Source organism: Pezoporus flaviventris, unplaced genomic scaffold, assembly GCF_033815535.1.
Source record: "Pezoporus flaviventris isolate CSIRO_AGI_PZ_B2104156 unplaced genomic scaffold, CSIRO_AGI_Pfla_v1 ptg000036l, whole genome shotgun sequence".
Taxonomy (NCBI): domain Eukaryota; kingdom Metazoa; phylum Chordata; class Aves; order Psittaciformes; family Psittacidae; genus Pezoporus; species Pezoporus flaviventris.
The window spans coordinates 16,365,583-16,374,419 of NW_026892584.1; positions in this window are offsets into that span (position 1 = coordinate 16,365,583).

The window sequence follows — 8,837 nt, forward strand, 5'->3', positions numbered from 1 at the left end:
GATATACACTGGATGATGCTATTGAAATGCATGGTCTTAAACCAGTTCACACCAGTTTATCTGATATGTTTTAGTCACATAAAAGGAAAGCTTTAAAAATATACAATGCATATTTTATAAAGATATAAAGTACATGAATATAAATGCATAAATATATAAAATATCAACTTCATGGCACAGCACTGAAGATTCATAGGGTTGGGTTGTTTATTAGTATTATCATTATACAATTTAGCAAAGATCTAAAAAGTTTTTATGAGTCATAAAATTATTTTCACAGAATCACAGAATCCCAAGGGTTGGAAGGGACCTCAAAAGATCATCTTGTCCAACCCTCCTGCAAGAGTAGGGTAACCTAGAGTACATCACACAGGAACTTGTCCAGGCGGGCCTTGAATATCTCCAATGTAGGAGACTCCACAACCCCCCTGGGCAGCCCTTTCCAGTTATCTGTCACTCTCACAGTAAAGAAATTTTTCCTGATGTTCACATGGAACCTCCTGTGCTCCAGTTTACACCCATTGCCCCTTGTCCTGTCGCTGGGCATCACTGAAAAAACCTAGCTCCATCATCCTGACACTCACCCTTTACATATTTGTAAACATTGATGAGGTCACCCCTCAGTCTCCTCTTCTCCAAGCTAAAGAGTTCCAGCTCCCTCAGCCTCTCCTCATAAGGGAGATGTTCCACTCCCTTTATCATCTTTGTGGCTCTGCGCTGGACTCTTTCAAGCAATTCCCTGTCCTTCTTGAACTGAGGGGCCCAGAACTGGACACAATATTCCAGATGCGGCCTCACCAAGGCAGAGCAGAGGGGGAGGAGAACCTCTCTTGACCTACTACCCACACCCTTTCTAATGCACCCTAGGATGCCATTGGCCTTCTTGGCCACAAGGGCACATTGCTGGCTCATGGTCATCCTCCTATCCACCAGGACCCCCAGGTCCCTTTCCCCTTCACTACTGTCCAGCAGGTCAACCCCCAACCTATACTGGTACATGGGGTTGTTCTTCCCCAGATGCAAGACTCTACACTTGCCCTTGTTGAATTTCATCAAGTTCCTCTCCACCCAACTCTCCAGCCTGTCCAGGTCTCGCTGAATGGCAACACAGCCTTCTGGTGTGTCAGCCACTCCTCCCAGTTTAGTATCATCAGCAGACTTGCTGAGGGTACATTCAGTTCCCTCATCCAGGTCCTTGATGAAAATATTAAACAGCACTGGTCCCAGCACCAACCCCTGAGGGACTCCACTAGTCACAGACCTCCAGCTTGATTCTGCCCCATTGACCACAACTCTCTGCCTTCTTCCTTCCAACCAGTTCCTGATCCACCTCACTACCTGATCATCAAGCCCATACTTGCTTAGCTTATCTATGAGGATGCTGTGGGAGACAGTATCAAATGCCTTACTGGAATCAAGAAAAACCACATCTACTGCTCTACCATCATCCATCCACCTAGTTACTTGCTCATAGAAGGCTATAAGGTTGGTCAAACATGACTTCCCCTGGGTAAAACCATGTTGGCTGCTCTTAATGACCCCCTCATCCTTGATATGTCTAGAGACATGGCTTATTGTTGGTGGAATTCATTCTGCCTGCCATCTGAAATGTAGGCTTTTAGTCTGGGTTTGCTGCTTAGGTCCTTCTTCTTTTGAATTGAGTCTTCAGAAGATCTCAATTATTTTAGGGTGATAGGAATCCTCTCCTAGAGGTGCCCTGTGTTTCCTAAAGAAACAGCTAACTAGTTTTAGTGGCTAAAGTCAGAGGAGAAGGATCTCACCATTTATGACTTTCTGTGGTGTATCTTCTGTTTGCGTTTATTGTGCTGTCAGTAAGGAAGCTAATGGTTAGCTCCCAGAGGAGTGCGGGCTTGAATGCAGGGCATAACCCTTCCCTCTGGGGTGGTAATCCAGGACATTGTTGTTCGACAAATCTATGTCTTGTCTGTGAAAGAGTCATTCTACATAAATTACTGTTAAAAATATGTTGATGCTTATGTGCTTGACAAGGATACCCTACTTTATCATTGTTTCTCTTTGCAGGCACGTTCCCTATGCAAACCACGTGTAAGCTGCCTGCATATCAAATTGCCTGCCACAAATCAAATTGGATATTTTTTCTCTTTGAAGTTCTTCCATCAAATGCAGACCTGTTCCCATATCAAAAAATGTGTGGGAAATTGCAGTGTATGACTAATGGATAGCTAGCTTGTTGAGCTAAGCCTTAACCCTTTAGTAAGCAGAGATATATGTAGCTGAATTTCTTCTGAATTATGGTGGGTGTGCAGCATATTTATTTACTGTTAGTCAGAATTAAGGTTGGCAAAGATACTGCAGGTTGATGAGAAGAATATGCTTTAAAGGAATTAACTGTAGTTGGTAGGATTTTCTTACAAGAGTTACAGCTTTGTACAATTGTAATACCAGACAACAAGTGAAGGCATTCAATAATTTTTAAGCCATTTTTCCCTAGAAGGAAAAGGCATTTATTTTAAAGAAATAGTTAGAATTTTCAGTATGAAGTAAAAAAATGCCCCCCTCCCCCCTTCCTGAAGCTAAAAACATTTACTGTACTTCCAAGTTCAAGTGGGTTTCCTTTGTCTATGAAGGATAAAGAGGAAAAAACTAGCATTCCCTATCAAAAGGCCTTTTCATGTACTTCCTTTGTCAGCAGTGGATCAAAGGTAACCTTAGATATAGGCACCTAGTCTCTGTCTTAGTAAAGCATTTATAGTTAGTGAATCATTAGAGCATGTATTCAAATTCAAGCACATGGTAGAGTTTCCTCGGGTTTCACTGGAATTCAGAGCATACTTGTGGACATGCATTTTCAAATGTGTTACTCAGAAGAGGAGTCCATAGGTACATATGTTTGTACATTTACATACTGGGACCTTTGATCCCATGAAGAGAATGAAAGCTGTTCATTTGCATCCATTAGCACTCTGTGTTCCAGGGTTTTTGTGTGTTGTAAACAAGCAGCTGAAGAGCTGGAATATAAATTCCTCAAGATAATCAGAGATGAAATAAAAAAGAGATTTAGGTTTGTGTTCACCTATCAAACAGAGCACCTCCCATCTCCAGCATTAACTTTGTATTACTCAATCGGGTAAGACTCTATTATATGTAGGACAGAACGTACGCATTTTACCGCGACATGAAACCGCATTTTAACAAAATGCCATATCACATACTCTGTTCTTTTCTTCATTTAATTAGGCAGAAGTAATCAATTATTAGCAGGTCCAATAGAGTAATTCCATTACTAAATATTGCATAATATCTTCTAAGCGTCAGGAAAGAAGGCATTGAAAGATCTATGCAATACATAACTGGGTGTTGCTGGCAGTCGTGGTAGAGAAAGTGAATAACATGTATATTAAAAGAGGACTGTGCTGTCATTACACAACTTGAAAGATATGCGTTTAAAATAGCTGAGGGCAGTGATGAATAAACAGTAATGTGCTCCTGAGAAGGAAGATTGACTTTGTGCTAGGAAGTGATGTGTCTGGCAGTTTCTTAAAGGCCAGTTGCTTAAAATCTCATGTCCAGAAGGTATTGAAATATAAAATAAAAAGCTTGTTTTGTAATTTCCAAAGTCCTCTCCGTGTTATTACAACATGTGGAGCTGCCTGCTTTTTTCTAGCTTCACAAAAACTGATACAGCGCCCTATATTACAGTTTATCTGTGTTATGAAATTGGTCTAGATTAACAAGATAAGGCAAATGCCTTATTTCACTGTTGTGCTGTAAAATAACAAGTGCTTCAGTCATTCCCTTATTCTGCACAAGTATCTGTAGCAGTTTGATGCCGCAGCTGTTGCACAGTGTGCACTCACAGAGACACTTTAGGAAGACCACAGACTGGAAGAGATTCTGTTTCATGTTGAGGAAGGAGACTGAATAACAAAATTGCCTGGTATAGTTATTTGCAGTCTTTTATTACAAACAATGCCTGGGGGGCAGGGAAGTAAGATGTCTTGCCAAGAGATTATTTTGAGCAAATAAAATTATCTATGAAGTTTATGACTAAGAATCTTTGACACACCCCAGCTGAAACTCCCATGCAGTCTGCCACTTACTGGAACTGTAAGCTGTGTTACATATATATATATATATATATATATATATATATATATATATGAGGTGAAAAGTGCATAAAAAGTATGGGCAAATTTCTTGCAATTTTAGATTACATCTAGCCTTTTCTTTATCCCAGAGGTTGTAACAGAAGTGTTGAATCCTGTAAAGCCTTTCTCATTCCTGTAATTTCTGGATACATCATTACCCCTTTTGGTATGCTTGCATGAATAAAATTCTTCAGGATCAGGTTCTTGCACTTCTTTATTAGAAGATGTCCTGGTTTCAGCTGGGTTAGAGTTAATTTTCTTCTTAATAGCTGGTATAGAGAAGTGTTTCAGCTTTAGTCTGAGAATAATGTGGACGACACACTGATGTTTTAGTTGTTGCCAAGCAGCGCCTACATGAAGTCAAGGACTTTTCATCTTCTCATGCTGCCCTGCCATCTGGGGGGGGCAAAAGAAGCTGAGAAGGGACACAGCCAGGAGGGCTGACCCCAATGGGCAGAAGGTATATTCCATACCATATGGCATCATGCTGAACAATAAAACTGGGGGAAGTTTGGTAGCTTACTGCTCAGGAACTGGCTGGGCATTGGTCCCTGGGTGATGAGCAATTGCATTGTGCATCACTTGTTTTGTATACTTTAATTCTTCTATCGCTGTTACTATTATTTTTTCACTGTTGTTATTATTTCTTTCCTTTCTGTCCTATTAAATTTTCTTTATCTCAATCCACAATATTTTTTTTTTTTTTCCTTCTGAGCCTCTCCCTCATCCCACTGGGTCAAAGGAGTTAGTGAGCAGTTGTGTGGTGTTTAGCTACCTGCTGGATTAAACCATGACAGAAGTGCAGCCTGTCTGCAACTTACACCTTCTAATTCAAATCGCACATAGCATAATAGCTATAGCAAATACAGTCATCTCCTGAATTGTGCCACATTAATTATAATTGGAAATGGAGGACATTTTGAGAAAGTTGTCTCTGCAGTTTGTTTGAGACTGTAGTGTTGCCTAGTTGCACTAGTTGCACAACAGATTAAGCTGTTGTGGAGTCATCTAGGAGATAAACAAGTGTGATATGTAGCACATACTTTTCTCTCTCCCCTGAAAAATAAAACTAATCTTTCCGAATGTCCAGCTACTTCTACATTCATGGAAACAAAGCTTCCAAGAGTATCTGAAATAAGACAGTCTGGCAACTCCCAAGAACATTAGAGAAACCAAATTATTTGGTCTTTAGTGAGGAAAACTTCTTATGGCCCTTCTGAGGCTAGAGGCATGGTCTACAAAAATGAACAAATGCACAAGTGCAGCTCTGCAACAGTTCTGCCTAGGGATGGTGCCACTCTATTAGGGAAGTCCTCTAGGGAATGACTGTGAGATATGTGGGCCTTAAATTCACAGCATAACATGTTCTTTTATAGCTTCCCTTTGTTAGCAAGCACCTCAGTTTAACAAACACAGTAGTGAAAATAGTTGCTAGGACATGAGCATGTAGACATCCAAACTACTTTATCTTTGATATGAATGGAGTTAGTATAAGCATTTTTTGTTTTTTTTTTTTTTTTTTTCCTGATTTCATGGGGAAATTAGGTGGATGTGATCACACGCTATGTCGGTTTGGATAGGTCTGTGTAACAGACCATTCTCTCCCTCCCCACCTGTTAGCATTAAATCTATTTTCAAACTGTCAAACACAAATTTCACAGAGGAGCAGAAATTTTAAGGAAGTTCTAACAAGTCACATGAAAATTGGCAGCTGGGTAAAGAAAGAAAACCCAAATTACATGGGTAAAGGTGTCAGGTCACCTACTTCTGTGAACCAGACAGCTTCCAGGTGTCCATTCAACAGCTCCATCCATACTTTTTGTTTACAAGCACTCTTAACCAGCCCCAATGTTTGCTTCTTTATTCCCAGACAATGTGCAGATGAAGTAAGCAAGGAACTGAGGACACAGAGTAAACAGATGAGGTTGTCAATATGAGAAGGAACTGGGCCTGTCAGATTGCATCTTGGGACACAAAAAGTTAGGTAAGATGAGGAGATACGCTACATGGCATATCAAGTACAAAGAAACCCACACTGCTACTTGTTTTTGTAAAAATTGTGTGGCATAGACAGTATTCCAGAATGATAACAGCACTGTGAGGGAAAAGAATAGGAAAATGGAACTGAGATCTCAGATGATTGTCTAATCCACTTCTACAATAAATCAGGCCGAAGCACAGCAGACCATCCCAAAGGGATAATTGCCCAACCTGTTTGTGTAAACCTTTTGTTTGATAAAATTTCACAGCTTCCCCATGCAGTTTGCTTATACCGTTCTACCTGTAGAGGTGCTTTCATAATATGGTTTTCTTTACTGCAAATTGCTCTGATTTCCTCTTGTCCTTCTTTCAGTGGTCATAGAGATTGGTTACTGTCTCTTTACAAGCAATCTTTCATGCATGAAAACTCCTCAGTCCTTCTAGACTAAACAAACCCAGTTTCTTCAATCTCTTTTCTTAGGTCATATTTCCTCTAACTCTTCTTCTCCACTTTGGACTTTGTCCAGCTTTTCTTTAGCTTTTTGAAAAGCATGATAACCAAAACTCTTATGCAATGAAGTGTTCAAGCCAAAGCCTTTATAAGACTTGGTGAAGAAGAATAATTACTGTCTTTTATATAGAATATTCCTGGTGGCACATCCTGGCATGACAATGGTCTACTTCTTTCCTTTAATTTTAGTTTTGCAATAGTCTCATAACATTAATATGTATCCTGCCTGTGATTTAATACAGTCCTTAAGTCTTGTCAATGTGTTTTATTGTTCTGCCAGTTATTTTCACACTGTATTTGATTTCATGTTCCTAAGTACAGGACTTAGTCTTTACTGTGATGAGTTTCACCTTAGGTGTTTTGCATACATGACTGCTCATAGGGTAGAGCTTCTTGAAGCTGAACATGGTTGTTGCCAACTTTGCCAAGTAAGTGAAGACTAAGAATCTGATATACCTGCACAGAGCAAGCCAGAAAATGTTATCTTCTGTTTGGAAATGATTATCAGTATTACAGCATTTATTAGAAGTATTCAGGAATATTCTTTAAATATTTGTAGAGTTATGTTATTCAGTTGCAGGGGTGGAAATTAGAGGCATGAAGGTTTTGACAGTAACACTTTACGGAAACAGCCAGCTCAAAACAGCCTTAGTTGTATCAGCCAAATGTATGGGATTTGCTTCCTAAGGGTAAGCCTGATCTCCTGCAGGAAAATGGTTGGTGGAGGCATCCAAACTTGAAGGCTCTTTGGAAAATTTTGACCGAAGGAAACCTATCTGAAAACACCAAGCCAAGGCAGAAATTGGAATGTAATTTGAGTGCCTCTATCTATAAGTGCACACTATCTTATGTTTTGGCAAAGGGTCTGAAGAAAATATACAGCATTGCAGCTATGCTTATTAACTCCGGCACGGCACTAACTGGCAGTGTCTCTACACCACAGCTGGTGCATGTCTAGCTAGCTCAGTGTATGAGTGGAGTTAACACAAGACTATCTCCATTGTCTGTTTAGGCAAATACTGAATCTTTGTTTTCAGTCTTTCAGTAGGTAGAGGAAGCTCTGTACTGCCTCACACTGGCAGCCCAGTATTTTCCACAACCAAAATTTCAAGATTTGAGGAATGCCAACTGCAATTTTCCCTTATGAGCTTTTACCTGCCTGAATTCTCCCTGTGCAGAGTAGTGCTAAATATACTTATCAAAAGAGCTGATTCCTCAGTGCAGGGATGTTCCTATAGATTGCAGACTGTTGAGTGCATGTGTGCACATCCAGTATTGTGCTCATATTGTCAGGCATGTGCAGATTTAAAAGACATTGCTCTTGAGCCAAAGTGCCTACCCTTTTTAGGCACTTTAAATTCTATCTTTCTGCTTTTCTCTCTTGTCACTGAATTTATTTATTGCGAAACAATTGTAGGCACTTTGTGAATTCCATCATACATGTTTTCCTCTTGTGGCCCTTCCTACAATCATACTTCATATGCTAAGAGCCCTAACAAGACCAAATGCTAGCTTTGTGGCTGCAAACCACTTTTTTTTTTGCCATGCTAAAAAGCGAGTATTATTTAACATACAGATGCAAGAAAATCAGAACTGCTAGAACATATTTCAGGATATGAACAAAAGTCACAAGCCAGGGACTTACAGCCTCCAGTTCACTTGTAGAAACATAAGCAGTGAAAGTATGTTTATATTGCATTGGTGTTCTAGGTGCAGCAGCAGCAGTCATTATTCTCCTTCTTAGTAGCTGGTGCAGTGCTGTGTTTTGACTTTTGGCCTGGGAACAGAACTGGTAACAATGATGTTTTGGTTTGACCAGGGACTTTCTGAGCCTGATGCTCTGCCAGGGAGGAGGGGAAGCCGGGAGGAAGCAGAGACAGGACACCTGACCCAAACTGACCAAAGTATTCCATACCACAGCACGTCATGCCCAGGATGTAACAGAGTTACCTGGAAGGGCTAGAGGACTGGGGGGTTGGACAGGGTATGGGTCGGTGCTCGCTCGGGTGGGATGGGGCGACTTATAGGTCAGCTGGTGGTGAGGTGTTGTATTCTCTTCCCTTGTTATTTCCTTTATCATTGTTATTATTGGTGGTAGCAGCAGTGATTTGTGTTATACCTTAGTTACTAAACTGTTCTTATCTCAACCTGTGGGAGTTGCATTCTTTTCGATTCTCCTCTGTCCCTTCGGGAGTAGAGGGAGGGAAAGAAGGGAG